The following is a 22,380-nucleotide window of genomic DNA, read 5'->3' as shown; positions in this document are numbered from 1 at the left end:
CATGGGACTCCAGATCTCAGGGTCGTGAATTCAAGCCCCATGCTTGGGCATAGAACTTACTTAAAAAAAAAAAAAAAAAAAAGTCTGGCTAAGGTGGATCCTCTCTTGACTCTCTGCTTATTACTTCAGTAGAGCCACTTGCCTGTTTCCAGCACCCTACATCGGGTTTTTCCTAGAAGGACCCGAGGCCGTCAGTGAGACGGCTGTGTTGCTGAACAAGCCCAACTTAGCAAGTATGGCCTGCCATGTTCTACTTTTTCCATTTCCTTTCTCACTAAGATAAGCTGGTCTTATCCCTTTTCTCTTTCCCTTAATCTAAAAGGTTGGTTTATTAGAGTAGGAAAAAAACTACACTCACACCTTGGGTGGATTCAGTGAAGGCAAATTAGAACGGTAATGAGGCGGAAAGGAGCCAAGTGATTATTGATCTCAGCGTGGGCCAGGCAGGAAAGACACCCCGCCCGTTTTCTCCTGTTTCAAAGGTTACAGTGAAAAAAAGCGATGCAAATCCAGTGGCTTAGCCTGGGTAGTACATTTTTATTGACGTTCCTTTTGATCAGCTATCTTACCCAAAGGTAAATCCTTATGGAGAGATGAGTTTGTTGGCTCTTGTTAATTTTATTGGTAAAAATGGTATAGTAGATGGAAAGTGAAATAGAGTGGTGATCAGGAAAGCTAAATTTTAGTAACGGCTCCCACGCTGAGCTGTGTGACCTGGAATAAATGATTCAACTGAGCCCCAGTTTCCTCATCTATAAAGAGATTTGACCAAGTAATCTGGGGTTACCTGCTCGCTCAGCAATGCTGTATTTCTAAAGTGAGAAACTAACCTCAGAGGTTGGATAAACAGCAAGCAAAACCCCCACAGATGAGATTTTTGTTAAGGAAATCAGGCATTAACCGGAGGAAAAGAGAGGAAAACGTGGGGCACCTGGGTGGCTCAGTCATTAAGCGTCTGCCTTCGCCTCAGGTTATGATCCCAGGGTCTTGGGATCGAGTCCCAAGTCAGGTTCTCTGCTCATCGAGGAGTCTGCTTCTCTCTCTCTCTCTCTCTCTCTCTCTCTCTCTCTCTCGTCTTTCTCCCTCTACCCCTCCTCCCTGCTCATTCTCTCTCTCAAATAAATAAATAAAATCTTTAAAAAAGAGAGAGAGGAAAACCGGAACTTCTCAAGAAAGTAATTCAAGTGTCAGTAAACGTGAAAAGAAGCTAACCTTGCTAGTAAGTAGGGAAACACAAATTCAAGGAGGAGATGTAAACTTGTACCTGTCCACGTGGCAGAATCAAGGCAATCATAGTCTCCTGTCTCCTCACTCACACTGGACTTCTAATCCCACAGTAAATGTTGGCTCCAGAATCTAACCACTTCTCTTCACCTCACTGTTGCTGTCCTGGCCCAAAGCTCTCATCTCTCAAATGGATTATTGCAGGAGCCTCGCAACTGCTCCTTCCATGCTCATGCCCCCGACCCCATCCTTTACTCTTAACGTTGCAGCCAGAGCGAGGCCGTTGCACCAAGTCAGCCCCAAATTTTGGAATCTTATTCTTGCCTACAAGTCCCTACCCACCCTGGCCTCCATTTCCTCTTGACCGTCTCACCAACTCTGTTCAGGCCACACTGACCTCCTTGCTGCACCTCTGAACAGACCTAGCACATTCCTGCCCTGAGCCTTGGTGCTGGTTTGCTCCCTTTCCCCAAAATTCAAACTCGCACTTCCTTCATAGGCTCAAATACCACCCTGGGGACACCTTCCTTGACTAGCCTATTCAAAAATCCCAATCCCAAGGGCATTCCTAATATTCTTTACCATACTCTATTTTGTCTTAGCATTTATGACCAAAATTCTACATAATTTACTAAGGAAATCATGCTTCTAAAGAAAATATGACATGCTAGAAAATTATTTTTTCCCTCTACTGCACTGTAAGTGCCATAAGACAGAGAAGTGCCCTAGTTTTCTAGGACAGTGCCTGGCCCATTATAGTTCAGTATATGTTTGTAGAGTGAATGGATGTCCATGGTCGATGGGATGTGTGAAAATGGGACACTTATACACTAACACAACAGTGAAAATGTAGTTCTCCGCACAGTTGGTTAAGCATCCAACTCTTGGTTTGGGCTCAGGAAGTGATCTTGGGGTCATGGGATTGAGCCCCGCATTTAGCTCCCCGCTCAGCAGAAGAGTCTGCTTGAGATTCTCTCTCCCTCTCCCTCTGCCCCTCCCTGTCATGCTCCTGCTCGCTCACTCTCTCTCCCTTTCTCTAAAATAAATAAATCTTAAAAAAAAAAGGCAATGCCTATGCAGGGACACCATGGTGTATATAAAAAGATGTTCATCACAGTGTTGTTCAGAACAGCAGAAAACTGGACACATACCCAAATGTTAGTCCATAGGGAAAGAGTTCACTGAATCATGGTTCATGTACACTATGGAATATTGAGACTATGCACCTTTCACAAGAATGGCCAATAGAAAAGGACGCCAAGATACATTGGTTATTTAAAAATAAGAAATTGCAAAACTATACATACAGTAAAAAACCAATGTGTAAAACTATTATGTATATGTAAATGTATATATAAAAACACTATGTAAAAACTAAATAAGACTATTATCTGTGTATGCACATACCTGTTTATAAACACATCTCTGGAAAGAGACACCCAGATGTAGTAGTGGGAAGGAGACTGGGAAGTGGTACGGGGACTCTCTATGCTTTTGTGTTGTCTGATTTTTTTTTTTAAGAGCATATTTATACATTACCTATATAAATCCTTTAAATTATGCATTAGCAAACCCTATAAAGAATCATTCAGCAATAAGGAATGGAGGAAATTCATCTTTCTCCAAACTCTGGAGGTAACTTCAGAGATAAGATGTGGCCTTGTGTCGAGTGACACAGTGAGCCCCGACTTTGGGCTGCTACCGCAAAGGCTTTCTTAGTGGTCTCCGGGTCAGGTTCTCTGCTGGCCGGCTGGAGAACCAGCCGCCGTCATATTTCTGTCTATCCTAAGCTCAGGTAGTCTGTTGTGGCTACATATCTTGTTCTGTCTCTGAGATGAAAATGCCAACTGGCTTTGGTTGTGAAGGCAATAAGCTGTCAACCTTGAACTGTGAGCGCCACACTCTGTCCCCTAAGGACACAGCTGGGCAGATAGCATCAGCGGCGCGGTATTTCTGTTAGCTCCGTGGTGAGAGCCAGAGGGAGGAGAGGTAAACTCTGCTGATTGGGGCGCGCTGGTGGGTGTGCGCACGTGTGCAGTTCCTGGGCGTGTTGTGTGTTCCCTTTTGTTAATGAGTTAACGGTCCTGTCCCCAGAGTGAGATTAGGCCTACAAGTGTGGCCAGCTGCGCTCCTTGCTCCCAGCACTTTGTGAGAGCCACCAGACACAGGCCCGGTAGGGGCCTTCGCTTCTTCACCTTTAAGAGGTGCTCAGCCCAAAGGTGTCAGTCTCAACAGCTGGAAGAGAGTGAACAAGCCACCTCTCCTGGGTTTCTAGCTGTGGAAGATGTTTCTCTTATCTCTGAAGACAGTGGGGCCATGTCTGTGGCATTAGCCAACTACTTCTGCTTTTGGGGGGTGTCACATGGTGGGAGAATTGCCTACAGAAGTAGAAGGAATGTCAGCATTGATGCTGGGGCTCGGCACCAGCCCCTTTGTTCATTCACCCAGCAACTATTTATTGAGCGTCTGCGAAGTGTGAGTCGCTGTATGATGTGAATGTGACAGGCATCGTTCCTGCCCTCAGTCAGGCCCCACAGTGAGTGAGGAGAACACCCACATAAGCAGGCAGTCACCGTAAAGTATGCCGTGAGGGGCCAAGTACAAGGTGCAATAGGAGAGCCCCTTAATGCAGAGATGGTCGGGAGAGGCTCCCTGAAGCAAGTAACATAAAAGCCAACAAAGAATCAGCTAGAGTTAGCTTCACTGCCCTCCTCTAAAGGCCATTTATTATCTCTTTTGTCCCATCTGGAAACTTGAGGATTTTTTCAAACCTTAAGAGTGGATTCTGTGCAACTCACATTGAGAGATTTGTTTATTCTGTTCATAGCCTTAGCAATGTCTGCTGTCATATCGTTTGTTCACTCTGTTATCTGTGTCCTCCAAAGAATAAGCTCCTTAAGGGCAGGCTTTTTTCTGTCATGTTCACTGACATTTCCCTGACACCCAGAATACTGCCTGGTACATAGTAGCTGCTCAATAAAACATTGTCGGTAATTGAAGAAAATTTCCTTTGTTGTTCTCTTTTTTTTTTAAAGATTGATTTATTTGGGGGAGAGAGAGCATGAGCGAGGGGAGAAGCAGAGGGAGAGAATCTCAAGCTGACTCCCCACTGAGCAGGGAGCCCGACATAAGGCTCTATCTCACGACCCATAGATCACAACCTAAGCGGAAACCAAGAGATGGATGCTTAACCCACTGAGCCACCCAGGCTCCCCTTTGTCCACCTCATAATGTGACATTGTGTATCACGAAGCTTCTTTGCAAATAATTGGCTGCAGAAAGTTGGCAGCCACATTTTGTGCATATATATGCAAATATGTGTGTGTGTATGTGTGTGCAAAATCTCTAAGTGGCTTTTTTTGAGAGAGTCACTCCTTATCCTGACTAGGAATGTGGCTAGAAAAGCATTTCCAGCATCGTCAGCCAAACCCTCTCCAAGTACTCCTGATGCCTTAATGAGGGATCATTCATTCCACTACAAGACACAAACCTATCCGATGGCAAAAAGCACCCGAGGGCAGGAAGTGCGCCCTGCCTCCCTGTGAACCAGAATCAGGAACGACCTCAGGACCACAGCAACTGCCATATTTCCCTCCTCTACCTCTCCGTCCCTCACCGATCTTGGCTGCCCTCCGCCTGTCCGCTTCTCTTTGCAGACCCACTTTGCTGACTTGACTTACACAGGGCTGCCCCCAAGTGGCACCTTCAGTCCCTGCCCTTCCAGGTTGGTTGCATATAAGTAATAAACCCAAATCCAAATTGCTGGAAGAGAATCGGCTTGATATTCTCCGGGTCAGTTGTCTACCCCGGTCCAGTCAGCTGTGGCCAGGGAGCCAGGGATACATTCCCCTTCAAAGGGAGGACAATGGACGGAAGGCAAGGAAATGGTTAGTGGAAGAAATGATTGGCATCTCTATTGACGTTCATTGTACAGTTTACCTTCTAGAATGAAGTGCTGGAGGATGTTGAGCCCCGATCACTGGACCAGGAGATAAGAGAAATGGGGTCTGTCCATGGCTCCCCTCTCCCCGTTCACCAGGGGCTACTCCCAGGCCCTCCCCCAAACAAAATTCATCAGTGCCCCAGCCCCCCTCCCCTTATCACCTCTTGGGCTTTGTTGAAAGGTTGGAGATGAGGGTGAGGCATCTGGTGCCCCCACAGTCCCATGGCTTTGGAGACCAGAGGCAACTGAGGTGCTTTCAGCCAGAAAAATATAATTTAAGGGCTTTGGCATCTGGCTGGGAGCAGAGAGCTGTGTTGCCATGGCGATGCCTCACTTCATTTAACAGCAGCATATCCCTGAGTTTGGTCACATCCACACTGAGGCACATGGAGCGCCTTGTCAGCAGCCCCCGCCACTCGCCTCCTGTCCTTTCCTGCAACCCCTCGGCCAATCACGCAGGTCCCAGAAGCGCCCCCAGACAGCAGAGAGGGACTGTGGAGCGCCAGATGAGTGCACAGCCTCAGCGACAGGACCCCAAAGGAGCCTGCCGGGGTCCATCTGCTTTCCGACGCTCCTACCACACAGCCGCATCTCCAGCTCCGTTATAAATCTCCTTTGGGTGTCCTCTCCAGCCTGGCCATCGTGCCTGAGAGGATAGGCAAGGGGAGAGGAACAGCGGTGGCTCCGGGGCACACACGCTTCCCTGTCTTCTCCAGAGGGGCGGGGTCAGGCCAAAAGCCTGCAGGCACTTACCAGGAGGCCCCTAGGCACCAACTGATGTTCCTTCCGCCCACCCTCAACTCCGAGTGGCGTGGCGGGCAGGGTGGATTAGAGCAGGGAGACAGGAAGGCACAAGGATGTTCACTGGCCGCTCCTTGGAGTAGCGAGAAGTCAGAAACAGCCCGCATGTCCGTGACTGAGGAACAGGTGAATAAAGGGCAGGACATCAGCACAGCAGAGTGCTCTGCAGAGATTTGAGAGCGATGGAATCCATCTGTATCCACGTGAACATACGTCCTCACACTGCTGTGTTTTAGTTCATGCGGTTATGTACCCAGGGTATTTATAGTGTGCCGGGAATGGTCTGGGAAGAGGGGAGTGGGAGAGGGCTGATGGAGGTGGCTTCAGTTCTCCTTTACCGCCTAACAACCCCTGCCCAGAGCTAGTGACTCAAAACACCCAAAACCGTATTCTCTTGCCTGATTCCACGGGTTGGCTAGGTCACTCCTGTGCTGGATCTCCCCGAGCTCTGACTCAGGTGCAGGGATGGGTGACAGCCACCAGCTAGGCCGCCTCAGCCTCCATGGCCTCTTGCTGCAGTGCGCAGCACCGGCTTCCTTCCGGGACGCCCCAGGTAGCGTCCCAGGGCCAGGAGAGCAGAAGCAGGGAACCGCTGACAGCTGAGGCCCAGCAACTCCACAACAGCACGCCACACTGCTCTGTCGGTCAAAGCAAGTCCAAAGTCAGCCCAGTTTAAGGGACCGGGAAAGAGACCCCCTCCTGAGGAAGGGAATGGTAGACTGAGGTTGCAAAGGGGCAGCTGGAGTGGGATGGGAAGAACTTGCAAACAAACAGCCATGGGCCCCTTTCGCCTTTTACTCTAGGATTCCACACTCCGTGCTCCTGTGTTACTCGGATAAACTTAAATACATGAAAGGGTGAATCTAAGAGACATAACCAAGGACGATGCGGACTTTGTTGAAACAGAATTCGGATGGAAAAGTCGAATATGACCTCAAGGTTAGTGGCAAGTTGTTTTGTTTTTTAAGTAATCTCTATGCCCAATGTGGGGCTTGAACTCATGACCCAAGATCAAGAATCGCAGGCTCCACCGACTGAGCCAGCCAGCCAGGCGCCCCGCAAGCTTTTCTTTTCTTTTCTTTTCTTTTTTAAGCAACGGTGAGGGATTGGAGATTGGAATATCCCAGGCTAGAGCTGTGGCATGTTGACTAGTGAGAAGCGTGCATCTTCGAGAAAGAACAAAGGAAGAAAGCATCGATACTCTGCTGGATTCCCAACCCTGAGAAATAAGTGTAATCAGACTTTGAAGTAGCTGTACATATGAAACAGATGTGCATATTATTACTGAGCTCTCAGACAGGGTGACAGGATTTTCCGTTCTCCCCTGGCTCTCTGCCACTGCTTGCTGGTCATTAAATACTTTCCCAGAACCGCATTCCCACCGGTAAAATGGAATGTTTCTCCCTGATAAGGTCTTCGTGGAAAAAGAGTGACGATGTCACATTTATACAGTATTCCTGCGGAGATGGTTCGGTCCGTCGGCAAGTTAACAAAACCGTACCCCCGAAGGCTGGGACAAAGAGGCCCAGGGAAAGAGAAAATGTCAGTCTCAAAATGACCAGCTGTCCAGCATGTCCAGAGTGATGGGCTGGTGTGTGCAGAGCAGCGTGCAAAGCCCCCAAGTTAAAGAAAGAGGTCACGGGCATGGGAGAGACCCAGGGACAGATGGAAGGGAAGGGTAGGAGGCAGGAGTCTTCTTCCTCACTCCTGACATTTCCTTCTTGTGAAGGAAGCTTCATTATCCGAGCTTCTAGAACTCTCTACGCCCCAGTGCTCCTCCTGCCCTGGTGGGGGAGGGTATGAGCAGTGACTTACTGTCCATTTTGGGAAGAACATGTGGGCATCCTTGACTCAGACCCACACCTTGTCTCTCTCCTAGTCGAGTAGAAATTCTCCCCTCCATGCTTTTATTCCCCTTCTGGACCCTTCTGTGAGGGGAGGTTTGTCTCCACCAGGTGTTTCTTAGGACTGGGTGAGTAAGTCTGCCTAAATTTTCGGTTCAGTGTTAGCCAGCTCAGTTGGTGAAAGACTGGCCTCTTGCCGCTAATAAATAGGTGACACGTCACCTTCCATATTTACTTTTGACTTATTTTTTGACTTATACAAAACCTAAGCAGGAAATAAGAGTGCTACTTTTGGGGAGTCTCCTTGAAGCCTGTGGTAGTTATTCATTGCTTCATAACAATTACCCTCCATGTAATGACATAAAATGATAAATATGCATTTTTTAAAAGATTTTATTTATTCGACAGAGACACAGCGAGAGAGGGAACACAAGCAGGGGGAGTGGGAGAGGGAGAAGCAGGCTTCCCGCGGAGCAGGGAGCCTGACGCGAAGCTTGATCCCAGGACCCCAGGATCATGACCTGAGCCGAAGGCAGATGCCTAACGACTGAGCCACCCACGTGCCCCCAAAATGATAAATATGTATTATCTCACACAGTTTCTCAGGAGGCGGCTTGGCTGGGTGGTTATGAGGCTGTAGGTCAGGGTGCCATCATCCAAAGCTTGATCTGGGCTGGGGCACCATCAGCTTCCCACATGAGAGCTGGCAGGAGGCCTCAGTTTCCCTCCCGCCAACCACAGGCCTCTGCACAGGGCCACCTGAGTGTTCTCTTGACACAGCAGCTGCTTCTCTGGAGCAACAATCCAAGTGATAAAGGGGAGAAAGTCACAGTGCCTTTATGACCTAGTTCTCAAAGTAGCATCCACACTTTCAAGTTGCTGACAGGCTGGCCCAGAAGGGGAACAAGGCTCCATTCCTTCAGGAGAATGTCAAAAAACATGTGGATCTTTCTTAAAACCACAGAACCCTCAACAAAGGAAAAGTAACTGGGCTCCCTCACATAAGAAGCCAGTCAAGAGTTGGAGGTGAGGTCATTCATTCAAGCAGCTTTTATTGAAAACCCACAAACTGCTAGGCTCCCTGCCAAATGTTATGTGTAAAGGCAGAAATAACACAAGATACTTTCACTCCAGATCTGGCTGGAAGAACACACATCCTTGGGTCCCTCCTTTAACCACATCCCTCCCCTAGAGGAGACTCATCCACAGCCAAAGGAAGTACCTGCCTAGAGCCCTTGACCCTCTTCTAGACTGTGCTCTGAGCACCCAAGACCCCAGAATTCTCTTCCCTAATGGCTCAAGTCTCTCTCTGGGTCGACGCAGGCCTCATCCTCAGGTTCATCTCTCCACCACTATATGCACCCCTGGGCTATCTGTGGACTTGTGGGCAAAGCGTGGCCATGCAGACTGGGCTGTCCACACACTTGGAATGGGCCAGAGGCAGGAATAGGAAGAGGGAGAATGAGCTGGGAGGGAGATGAACAGCTCAGTATGTTGTTAGATGCATGGAGATCAAGGTTCCCACAGCACGTCTTGTCTTTTCTTCCAAACTTGCCAGTGCCCTTGTCTGTAATAGGGCAAGTTTGCCTCAGCCTAGGTGAGGGGCTGATGGGAGTCGAGATTTAGCTGCCTCCGTGGTGCCCCTACTTGGCGGCCAGGGACCTGGAGCCCTTCAATGCCACGCAGTGTGGTGCCACTTCTGGGCCCAGGCCTCCCTCTAGTGGCCAGTTCAGGGACAACAGCCAGAGGCTCCTGGCCACTCTACAAAAGGGAAGGACATCTCTTCCAGAACCTTCTTTTCAGAACATATATCTGATTCTGCTGTTCTTTGCTTAGAAACCTCAAAAACACAGCCAAATCTCTCATGCCTCCCTGCTCACACACCCTGTGTCTTCAAGGGAAAGATAAAGCCCAAGGCTATTAGCCTGGTTTACAAGGGCTTTCTCAAGTGGAAGCCAGCCTACATTTCTAGGGCCACTGAGAGTCTCTCTCTCTCTCTCTCTCTCTCTCTCTCTCTCTCTCTCTCTCTCACATACACACACGCACACGCACAGCCACCACCTTCAACAACCCACCATACATTTCTGTGCCTCATTTCTTTTGCTGGCAATAAATTCCACCTTTGCCCACTAAACAAACTCTTATTCCTCCATGAAGATCCACTTCGTGCCTCTGTGGCTTCCTTGGCCCCCTGTGGGAGAATCCTGGCCCCTCACACGGCTCCCCTGAGCACTTGTGTACAGAACAATCGCTAACACGGGTCACTTAACGCCAGTCCCTGTGCTAAGGGTTCCAGAGACATTATCTCTTTAATCCTCACGATAACCCTAATAAACCAGACGCTGTTACCATCCCCATTTCACAGATGAGGAAACTGAGAGGTCAGGGGTCAGGTCATGTGCCCACAGTCACACGGACAGCAAGTGAAAGAGGCCTGTGGTCACAAGTGCTCTCTCCACCTCCAAGCCTCCTCCTCAACCGCAGCTCATAGCCAGACAGACATCCTTGTTTCCAGCCTCTGAGCTCCTCCTCCCAAGAGAAGCCTGTTCTCTGAATCCCCAGCATGGAGCACGAAGACCCCTGGGCCTAGAAAGCGCTCAAGTGGTTACCCGAACCAAGTGGCTGACAGGAAGGGTTGGCTTTGCCTGTTACACTTTTTCTCAGTAAAACCCCCATCTAAGGCTCAAAATCTTGTTCTGGACTCAGAGCCAGTGGCACATGGAGGGCAGAAGCCGGGCGCCGAGATCGCAGGGTAAACATTCACTGAGGATAAAAAATAGCGTCTGACTTGGGGCTGATTACCCAAACAACAGATCCGTAATTCCCCCATCTCTCAATTAATTCACCCCAGACCGGCCAGCACTCCCAGGGTTTGCCTGCCTGCTGACCAGATTTCCCTCCTCCCTCCGTCCTTTCTCCCGGCCTTCCCGCCTGCCCTCTCTACTCTCTGTTCTCTCATCCAGCAACCAGCATTAAGTAGTCACTTTTTCCTCCACCTGCAGTGCTCAAGCTACTAGGCTGCATCCGTTTCTTCTCTTCTTTCTTCAAAATGGAAATAAAGGACCTTATTTTCTCCCTGATTGTGAAAGTAATAGTCTTGTTGTAAAAAAAAAATACAAATGCACAAATATTTAGAGAGTAAAAGTTGCCACCCATCCCACTACAAGATAACCATTGTTTTCAATTGGTTTATAGCATTCCACGTTGGCGTGTGTGTGTGTGTGTGTGTGTGTGTGTGTTTTCATTTCATTTTAATCTGAATCATAAGTGGAGACTTCTCTCTCATGGTAATTTTATCCCAGCAATTCTAGGTTGAAATGATAATGCTGCTGCAAGGTCCTGGTCAAAAACCATCTAGATTCACTCCCAACAGAATTCTCTAACTTCAGCTGGAGAGGACTAAGAATAGGGGATATTGGAAATTTTCATTCTAGAAGATTCCTGGGGTCCTTATAACTGATCATAAAAGGTCAACATATAAAGTGGCCTTTACTGGAGCGCCTGGGTGGCTCAGTCGGTTGACTGTCCCACTCTTTGATCTCAGGGCCCTGAGATTGAGCCCCGCCTAGGGCTCCGTGCTTAGTGGGGAGTCTGCTTGAGATTCTCTCTCTCTCTCCCTCTCCCCTTCCCTCCACCCCACCGGCTCTCTCTCTAAAATAAATAAATTTAAAAAAAATAAATAAATAGGGGCACCTGGATGGCTCAGTCGTTAAGCGTCTGCCTTCAGCTCAGGTCGTGATCCCAGGGTCCTGGGATCGAGCCCCACATCGGGCTCCCTGCTCCACAGGGAGGCTGCTTCTCCCTCTCCCATTCCCCCTACTTGTGTTCCTGCTCTCACTATCTTTGTCTGTCAAATACATAAATAAAATCTTTAAAAAAATAAATAAAGTGGCTTTTACTAAGCCAAAGGAAGTCTTCCTACACTATTTCCTCAGAGCAGGCTCCTACTTGCTCACAGAGCAGACTTACAACCCCAAACACAGCCTGCGAAGGTGTTTATTTGGCCTACACCATATTTCACAATTCTGAATTACTGCCAATATATTTTTTTTAAGATTTTATTTATCTATTTGACAGAGAGAGACAGCGAGAGAAGGAACACAAGCAGGGGGAGTAGGAGAGGGGGAAGCAGGCTTCCCGCAGAGCAGGGAGCCCAATGCAGGGCTTGGTCCCAGGACCCTGGGATCATGACCTGAGCTGAAGGCAGCCGCTTAAGGACTGAGCCACCCAGGCGCCCCTACTGCCAATATTTAAAGCCCGCAGATGTTCCATATAAATTTGATTTGCAACTTAAAAAAAAAAAGGTTTTTTTCTCTAGAGCAACAACTGGCTAGCGCCGAACGGTAGCTGTTTCCTTTAGGCGTGCAGGCAGGCTCTCCATTCTATCTTCTCCTCTCCTTCCACAGCCTGCCAACAAGGAGTTAGAGGGCCCGTGCTCTTTCTTATCCTTTTGACCACCTAAGTTATCCACCTGGCCGCTCCAGGAATTGGAATTTCCGAGACCTCTCTGTGTCTTTATTTGGATGCCATGACATGATAACCACCACGCTTCGGAGCAGTCCTTGGGGTGGAATTTTCTGCCGTGTCCATGAGTGTATTCGAACGCCTTGTCAATGGGACACCAATTAGGAAGACTGGAGTTCGGCACCGGTTCTTACTGAAAACTCCAGGCCGGGGCAAGTCTCACGTGAAATTATCCAAGTGGGTGCACCCTCGGAACGCATGCCCGCTGCGCTGTACTGAATGCTGAGCAAAGGTCGGCCATATCTCCTAGAGACGTCCTTTAATCACAGGGCTAAGAATCCGTTGGGCAATAAAAAAGTGAATGCTTAACCCATCACATGGCGAGAGTGACAAAATGGAGATGCTTTACTGCTTGGTTTCAGATGGATGCTTCTAGTCTCACTTTTATATTTATGAGCGGTGATTAGCTCAGGGCTTAGTGATTCAACTTTGAAACAAATTTTCCCATTTTTATTTCTAGCTCGGGGACTCATGTAATTAGAGAGCTTGAGACTGCCAGGTGAGATCTTATCATGTCTAAGGATTTTTCTGTTAATCCAGATTTCTGCAGTGTTTTGCTATGATAGATGGTATTGTTGCTGACAAGGATTCACGGCTTCCCCCTTGGATGGGATTATATTTCCTTGCTTTATTGACCTCAGGCTTGACTATGTGATTTGTTTGGGCCAATAAAATGCGAGTGGAAATAATTTATGCCACCTCAGAGACAGAGTTCTAAAAGCCAGGCGATGTTCCCCGAGGTTCTTTCTTCTCTCGGCTACTGAGGATGGCTACGCACTGGAAAGAAGGCAGCACGTAGTACGGCCTGCAGCTTGCTAGACAGAGACAGTGAGAAATAAGCCTTTGTTACACGTCGCTGAAATGTTGGGGTCATCGGTCATAGCAACATACCCTAACCTATTCTGGGGCACCTGGGTGGCTCAGTCCATGGAGTGTTTGCCTTCGGTTCAGGTCCTGATCTCAGGCTCCTGGGACTGAGCCCCTCGTTGGGATCCCTGCTCACCAGGGTGTCTGCTTCTCCCTCCTCCCTCTGCTCTTCCCCACTGCTTGTGCTCGCTCGCTCTCTCTCTCAAATAAATAAAATCCTGAAAACAAAAACGAAAACCTAACTTATCCTGACCAAGACATGTGTAAACAAACCAAAAATGCTAACTCTGCTGCTGAGGCTGATAGCACAATAGATGGCAATAATCTCAACTTTTTCTATGTATCAAAATGATAGATATTTTCTCACTGATTGAGAAGTAAGTGCCCTAAATTTAAACTTATAAAATAATTATATACTAATAAAATGTTCTGTCTATATGTGCTACATAAAAGTGTATATATATATATAAAATCTGGTAACCCCTTAAATCTTTTTTTTTAGATTTTATTTATTTATTTGAGAGAGACAGAGAAAGTGAGAGAGAAAGAGAGAGAGAGCACAAGCAGGGTGAGGGGCAGAGGGAGAAGCAGATTCCCTGCTGAGCAAGGAGCCTGACGTGGGGCTCAGTCCCAGAACCCTGGGATCACGAACTGAGCCGAAGGCAGACGCTTAACCGACTAACCCACCCAGACACCCTGGTAACCCCTTTCTAACAGACATATTTTTTCTTGAGATAGATCAATGGTTTCTTTTTTTTTTAATCATTTTTTTAAAGTTTATTTATTTAAATAATCTCTACACCCAATGTAGGGCTTGAACTCACAACCCCAAAATCAAGTCACACACTCCTCCAACTGAGCCACCAGGCCAGGTGCCCCATGATAGATCAATGGTTTCAATCAGACTACTGTGTCAAGTTCTGCTAATCTGGAAGGCACTCTGTGTCCTTAAGGTGGCTGTGCATATCTTGGTTCAAATTCATTATGAGTGAAATATTTTTAATTTATTGTAGTGGCACATGTATTCAATGCACACCAGAGTATAATATGATAAGTAAATCCTCCCTCCCTCCCCCAACCCTCAGTACCACTTTATAGAAGTAATCATGTTAGGAGTTTCTTATCAGGGCTAACCTCCTGGGTGAACTATCTCTGCAGTCACGCAGGCCCTCATTCTTAGAAGGACACTTACTACTCTGCCATTGCCATCCTGAAATTTTTAACAATATTTTAACAAGGGGCCTAGCATTTCTGTTTTGCACGGGGCCCCCAAATTATGTCACTGGTCCTGCTTCCTGTGTATCCTCCCAGAAACATTGTTATGCGTGAACAAGGATAGGTTTGCTCATTTTTTTAATACAGTGGCTCAAGGCTAACCAACGAGGAGCAAGAGAATTTCTGTGAAGCTCTTTGGGCCGGTCCAAACACCCAAATCTATTTTTCTCCTTCCCCTGCTCTCTCTCAAAGTGGGACTGACTCCTACGCACTGCATTTCCCAGGACTTTCTGAGTCAGGTGGCTTCCTGCTCAGTTTGACTGAAGACAGGGGACAAGAAGGCATGAGAAAAGGAAAAATCAGGCTCTTTCCCCCTTCCCTCTCTGCCATGGGCAGCATCTTCAGCAGCTGCTGCACCTTTTCTATGCCTTTGGCTCCCGCCGTCAGATCCATCACAGTTCTATCTGAAACCACCTGACCCCATCCCTGGGCTCTGTAACACCACCTCCGTTCTTTACCTGTTATGGACTGAATGTTTGTGTCACCCCACCCCAAATTCGTATGTTGAAGCCCTAACCCTCGGTGTGACTGTGTTTGCAGATAGGGCCTTTATGGAAGTAATTAAGGTTAAGCAAGACCATCAGGATGAGGTGCCGATCCAATGGCATCAGTACCCTAATAAGAAGAGACACCGGAGAGCTTGCTGTCGCTCTTTGCTGAGACACAAGGAAGAGATCATGTAAGCACACAGAGAGGGGGTGGCCACCTACGAGGCAAGAGGAGAGGCCTCAGGATGAATTCTGCCTTGCCAGCACCTTGATCTTGGACTTCCCAAGATCTTCACCAGAACTCTAAGAAAGAAATTCCTCTTGTTTAAGCCACCCAGTCTGTGGTGTTCTGTTATGGTGGCCTGAACAGACTAAGACCCCTTTCCAGCTTAGGAGTGCTGGTAGCATTCTGCTTTTGCTAATTCTGGGCTGTCTTACTGTCTCCCACAGTCTTCTCAGCTTTTCTATCACCAGTTCTCTGTTTCAAGTACTCAGAGTGGTTTCCCTTCTCCCGATCAGACCCTGAATGATTCACTGTGTCATTCTCAGGGGGCATTACATGGACTAGGATGTACCCAACTCCCATCACTGGCAATACAGTGTGCTGCTTAAGAAATTCACCAGAGGGGCACCTGAGTGGCTCAGTTGGTTGGGCGTCTGACTCTTGATTTCCGTTCAGGTCATGATTTCAGGGTCATAGGATCAAGCCCCATGCTCAGTGGGGAGTCTGTTTCTCTTCTTCTCCCTCTGCTCCTCCCCCCCACTTGCACACTTGCTCTCTCTCTAAAATAAATAAATCTTAAAAAAAATACACTATAAAATTAGGCTGATCTAAGTTTGGATCCTGACCCCACCCACTTCCTTGTTCAGTCTCCATAGGGGAACAGTAGGCTTACTAAGTCTTAGTTTCCTCATCTGCAAAATGGAGATGGGCACCTGGGTGACTCAGTCGGTTAAGCCCCTTCGGCTTGGTCATGGTCCTGGGGTCCTGGGCTCCCTGCTCAGCAGGGAGTCTGCTTCTCCCTCTCCCTCTGCCCCTCCCCCTGCTCATGTGCATGCACTCTCTCTCTCTCTCTCAAAGAAATAAAATCTTTAAAAAATATATACTAAAGTCTATCCCATAGAAGAAATATTGTTTGAAAGGTATTTAGCATAGTGCCTGGTACAGAAAAAGTGTTCAATAAATATTAGCTAATATAATAGGAGGAAGGACAGAGCCTGGTGAGAAGCTGACACTGCCCCCCATCATTACCAGAGTGTTCTTACAGACAGTCTTCGAACAGCACTGTGAGCCTCTTGTGCAGCATCCTAGGAACTTGTCTATAAACCTTACAGTACCCAGAAGAGAACACAGGAGAGTCTCAGAAAGTCAGGTTGTCCCTGATTTTATAATTACCTAGCTTAGGTTAGACCTGCTCTCTTTCCTGTACTGCCTACAGCTGGCCATGAACTTGCCCTTGCTTTCTAGGCCTTTAATCAAAGGACCCCAGTATCTGCAGTCCTCTCTCCCCTCATCACTCACTGTCACATAATCCACCCAGATCCCAGCATCTAAGGCTTTCTGAAGTAGTTGAAAACCTAAGGAACCCCTGAGAATTCCAGACCTGAACTAAGCAAACTTTTCCTGTATAGGGCCAGATGGTAAATATTTCAGGCTTTGTGGGCCACTTATAGTTTGTGTACTAACTACTCAGTCCTGCCTTTGTAGTGTTGAAAGCAGCAGTAAGTGAATGGGCATGGCTGTGTACCAATAAAACTTTGTGGACACTGACATGTGAATTTCATATAATCACAAGTCACAGAATAATATTCTTTTTGATTTTTTAACCATTTAAAAGTGTAAAAAAATTCTTTGATCTCAAGTTGTATAAAAACAGGCAACAAGTAGAATCTGAACTGCAAGCCATCATTTTCTCTTGGCTTTTATTCAAATTCCTGTGGGTTTTTAGTTGTTGTTGCCCTCTTTCTTTCCTTCTTTGCTGTGTGACACTGAGTAAGTCACTTAGCCTCTCTGGGCTTCAGTACTCTGTTTTTTAAATTAAACCGTTTATTTTTTCAGTTTCATTAAGATATAATTGACATACAACACTATAAGTTTAAGATGTACAGCATAGGGCGCCTGGGTGGCTCAGTTGGTTGGGCGACTGCCTTCGGCTCAGGTTATGATCCTGGAGTCCCGGGATCGGGTCCTGCATCGGGCTCCCTGCTCGGCAGGGAGTCTGCTTCTCCCTCTGACCCTCTCCCCTCTCATGCTGTCTCTCTATCTCATTCTCTCTCTCAAATAAATAAATAAAATCTTAAAAAAAAAAAAGATGTACAGCATAATAACTTGACATACATATATTATGAAAAGATTACCACAATAATTTTAGTTATCATCCATCTGGGCCTCAGTTCTTTACCAGTAACCCTGGAGTAGCAGCAGATGAATGTTTTTGTTTCTTTCATTCTTTCTTTCTTTTTCTTTTTTTTTTAAGTAGGATCCCATTGTGGGGCTTGAACTCATGACCCGGAGATCAAGAGTCCCACGCTCTATAGACAGAACCCACCACGCACCGGATGAATGATTTTGAAAACCAGCTCTTCACTGAGGATCCGGCAGAAGAGCAACTACTGGTTTTGTTGTTGTTGTTAATCTCTGTGATTTGTTTAGACATCCAGGTGAAATTTCACTTAAACAAAAATATTCCCCTCCTACGAATTAGTCTGGGAAATTACTAATTGGTCCAGTGGTTCCAAACCTTTTTTCCTGTCTCAGTCTACCCACACAAAACAAACCCAACAGTAACATTTCGAAGGGGAGAGCCAAAAACGGTGTAAAGGTTACTCTTCTCCGGGAGTACGCCCTTATTAGACAACCAACACATCAGCTTATGTCTTGGATCCTTTCTTCTGGTGACAAAGTTCCACGCACTGACTCATGGAAGAAATATTTGCTGAGCACCTCCTATGTGCGGAGCACGGCACTGGATGACCTGTAGTGAACCAAGCACGCACGCCCGATCCCTCCCGGAGGCCAAGTGGAAAGTGCGTGCGCAGAGGCCCAGGGCCTGGCTGACAAATTATGCAGGAATGCAGAGAAAGAGGCGGGGAGGAAGGGGGGTTGGATGCAAATCGACCCCGGCCTCTGTGTTCCCAGAACTGTCCACCGTAACTCCCCAGCCCGCGCTATCTGACCGCCCCGACTTCCTTCCTGCGCTTTCCCGAACACGTCCTTCAGCGTCCCCCGGGCCAGCGCCTGCGTCTGCGCCTGCGCACGCCTTCCGCCCCGCCCCGGCCCTGGCGCACCCGGGGGAAGGGGGAGGGGCTCGGCGGCCACCCTGCGCCCCACGTCCCACCCCGCCCGCCCGCCCTTCTCGGAATCGCTCCGTGCCCCCTAGTCCCCACTACCGGCTGTGGCGTTTATTTGGGCGGCCACGTGGGAAGCCGGGGACCCTGGGGGCAGCGTTCCGGCCTCCACGCCGTGTTCTCGTCTCTGTGGGGAAACAGCATTAAGGCTGACCCCAATCTGTTGCAGTGACCTTGTCTCGACAGAAACGTTTGCTGCCAGCGACTGCCAGGAAACGCACACAAACACACGTCCTCGGGGGGACTTCGGCCTAAAATCTGCCTAAGTCCTTGGCTTTCCCTCTTGGGGGGCGGGGGCGGGGGCGGGGAGGCGCGGCGCGTCCAGTCCTACCCTCTGTTTTCTCGGTGACAGGTTTTTCCTTCTCCAGGGCCACTCCTTTCCTTCCTTGTTATTTCCCGGGCCACCTCTCTCCTTCACTCATTCAAGGAAAGTCTTTAGGGGATTGAATTTTGACTTCTGAGGAATTTCTCAGTTACCCCCCGGAGATAGCTCGTCCCTCTTCCAGCCTTTCCACTTGCTGCCAGATCTTTTCATCTCTCTCAGGCCCCTTCCCGCCCACTCTCTAACATACTTAACCTGGCTTTTATCTCCCTTTTTTGCTCAGCCGATAAGGTAGATAGTTAGGGGTATCTTTTAGCCCATGCCTCCCCTTTCTCTGGGAATCTCACACACATACGGAGGGGCCCTTGGTCGCCGTGTCCAGCGTGTGACTTTGCCCCTACGGTGTCAGGGAAATACAGGACCCATAACGGGGTCAAGCCTCCCCTCTCTTCTAGACTTTGGAATTGAGCTTGAGATGCTGTTGCAGCCTGAGCTGGTCTCTTAGATGCAGGAAATGCAGACGCAGAAGGCTTTGCTGTGTCAATGTTGCACCAGTGAAAACTCGTCTGTAGAAACAATGAAGAAAGACACACGTTCTCAGAGAGGAGGCTGGAAGAGAGAGTTAACTGCCTACGAGTGTGACAACTTTCCAGTTCCTGCTTCCTGTTGGAGAGCAGCTGCCCTTGGCTTCCTTGGTATTCACTATAAGTGTGGTGTAAGTCTGTAGGAGTTTGGATGTATTTGACTGCAGATAAGAGATAACCTAAGTGACCATGGCTTGAGCCGTTAGGACATATTGTTTCCTTAAGTCTGAAGGCAGGCAGAGCTAGGGTGTGTTCAGTTCAGCTATATCATCAAGGACCCAGACTCTTTCATCTTTTGGCTATGCCATTCAGCATGTCGACTTTTCATTCTGTGCTTGTTTCTTCATGGTCTCGATATAGCTTCCATGGCTCCAGATGTCAGGTCCTCACATCATTGCATCAAGTAAGAAGGAAGGGAGCAGATGCAAAGAGGCTTAGTTTTTGTTAATGAAAAAAATCCCTCCTTCTTAGAGTCTCCATAGAAGTTCTTATATCTTATTGGCTAGAACTGTTTCATATATTTACTATACCTGCAAGACAGGCTGGAAACCTGAGTGCCTGGCAAGGAAAAGGGAATTGGATTTCCATGATTATGATTCATAGAGCTGGCAGGACATCTGCTTCTCTGAGATGAAGGAATTTCCTCTCTGTACCTGAACAAAATTGGCAGGGGAGAAGGGGGGAAAGGACTTGGTGTTGCTTTATTATTTTTTTTAATTTAAGTTTTTTATTTATTTAAGTAACCTCTACACCTAACATAGGGCTCCAATTCATGACCCCAACCAAGATCAAGAGTGACACACTCTTCCAACTGAGCCAGGTGGGTGCCCCTGGGTGTTGCTTTAAAACAAAGACTGTTGGCAACACCTTTTCAAAACGTCCTGTTCCATTTAAGCTAATTTCATTGTGTCTGTTATTTGTAACCAAAAGAATCTTGACTACTGTAAAAAGGAATGTCTCCTCATTTCTCTGGTTTACCTAATCACTCTTGGCTTCCTGCCCCATCCTTTACCCCTTCCCAGGGAGGTGGAGTCAGGTACCTGGTTGGCATGGAATAGATTTCTCCACTGGATGGGAGGGATTTATCAATGGTCCGGTTTGGGGGGTCTGGTCTCTTTCTTTCTTCTTTTCCACTGGGACCAGTGGGAGTGAGTAAAATGCGTACACGTTGCAGACTCAAACTTTCCCTTAGGTGGGTTGCCCAAGGTCTAGACTGAAGGTTAGGAGTTTGCTGTCACACTCAAACCACATGCTCCCAGACCCCTTCTAACAGTAATAGAGGTGATATTTTGTCAGGTGACATCTTTGTCAGTTACGTAATTGTGGGACCTAGTACAAAATCGGAAGTACCAAGAATTGCAAGAAAGTACCAAGAATTGCAAGACAGTGATGGCAAAGCATTAACCCAAGTGCAACTCACATGGGCTCCAAGCCCACCAGTCCAACCCTGCACTTTCACCCTTTTGTCTTATTTCTCAGTTTGTTCAGAACTTTGATAAGAAAAAGAGTATTATTTATCGGGCCCCTTCGAATCCCACCAACACCTAACATAAATTTTCAGAAGCTACCCCTTTCCTTCCCTTGTCCATCCTTCAGTGCATTCACGCACATGCCTACACAGTTCTCCAACTCATGTCAACATAGCTTCCAATCACCCTTATAGTTTCAGATCTTCATCAAAATTACAGAAATGAATATACAGAATATTGGCTTTGGCATATACAGACTTGGGTTCTGATTTTCCCTCTACTGTTCACTAGCATAGGATTTGAGTCAGTTACAGGTCCTCCAAGGAGATCCAGTTTCCTCATGTGCAAGGTGAGGCCAATGACAATGTATGTTAGGTTCTTGGCACACTAGAGAAAGTGAATAGTTTTTGAAGGAATATCATAGTCATATCTATTCATCTCTTCCCTCTTTCCTTCTTTCCTTCCTTCCCTTTATTAAACTGTCATCAAGTGCTCCATTGCCAGGCACTGAGGTAGGTGTTGAAATTACAGGATTTATAAAACACAATCCCTTCCCCATCAATGAAGAGGACGTTATTCCTGTGAGAGTTTTTTTTTTTTTAAGTGTCTTAGGTTGTTTGTTTTTTTTAAGATTTTATTTATTTATTAGAGAGACAGAGAGCGCGAATAAGCAGGCGGAGGGGCAGGCCGAGGGGCAGGCCGAGGGAGAGTGCCTGACTCAGGACTCAATCCCAGGACCCTGGGATCATGACCTGAGCTGAAGGCAGATGCCTAACGACTGAGCCACCCAAGCGCCCCATTATGTTTTGTTTTTTAAAGCTTTATTGAGATGTAATTTATATACCTTAAACTTCAACACCTATAGTATACAATGCAGTGGTTTTAGTACTTACAGAGTTGCACAACCATTACCATAATTTAATTTTAGAACATCTTCATGGTCCCAAATAGAAACCTTACATCCTTCAGTAGTCAGTCCCAATCCCACCTTCCTCCCCTTACCCTCCCCCCACCCCACACCCCAGCCTAAGGCAATCACTAATTTATTTTTGTCTCTGATTTGCCTGTTCTGGACCAATATGTAGTCTTTTTATCTGGCTTTTCTCACTTAGCATAATGTTTTCAAGTTTCATGTATGTTGCAGCATGTGTATTTCATTCCTTTTTATTCCATTGTATGGATAGATGACCCTTTGTTTATCCATTCATCAGGTGATACGTACATTTGAGTTGTTTCTACATTTTAGATATTACACATAATGCTGCTATGAAGATTTGAATACAAGTTTTTATGTTGGCGTATGTTTTCATCTCTCCTGGGTAGGTCCCTAGAGGAATGGAACTGTATAATCATATGCTAACTCTATATTTAACATTTTGAGGACCTGCCAAATTGTTTTACAAAGCTCCTGCACCATTCTACATTCCCACCAGCACTGTATGAGGATTCCAAGTCCTCCATATCCTCACTAACATTTGTTGTGTGGCTTTTAATTTTAGCTATCCTAGTGGGTATGACCTGGTATCTCATTGTGGTTTTGACTGACATTTCCTTAACAACTAATGAAGTTGAGTGTGCTTCCATTTGCTTATTAGTCATTTGCTTTTCTTTTTCTTTCTTTCTTTCTTTTTCTTTCTTTCTTTCTTTCTTTCTTTCTTTCTTTCTTTCTTTCTTTCTTTCTTTCTTTCTTT

Source organism: Callorhinus ursinus, unplaced genomic scaffold (genome assembly GCF_003265705.2).
Source record: "Callorhinus ursinus isolate GAN/ISIS: 27379988/994484 unplaced genomic scaffold, GSC_fseal_2.0 scaffold8, whole genome shotgun sequence".
In the NCBI taxonomy this organism is placed as follows: Eukaryota; Metazoa; Chordata; class Mammalia; order Carnivora; family Otariidae; genus Callorhinus; species Callorhinus ursinus.
This window is presented reverse-complemented; position numbering follows the sequence as displayed.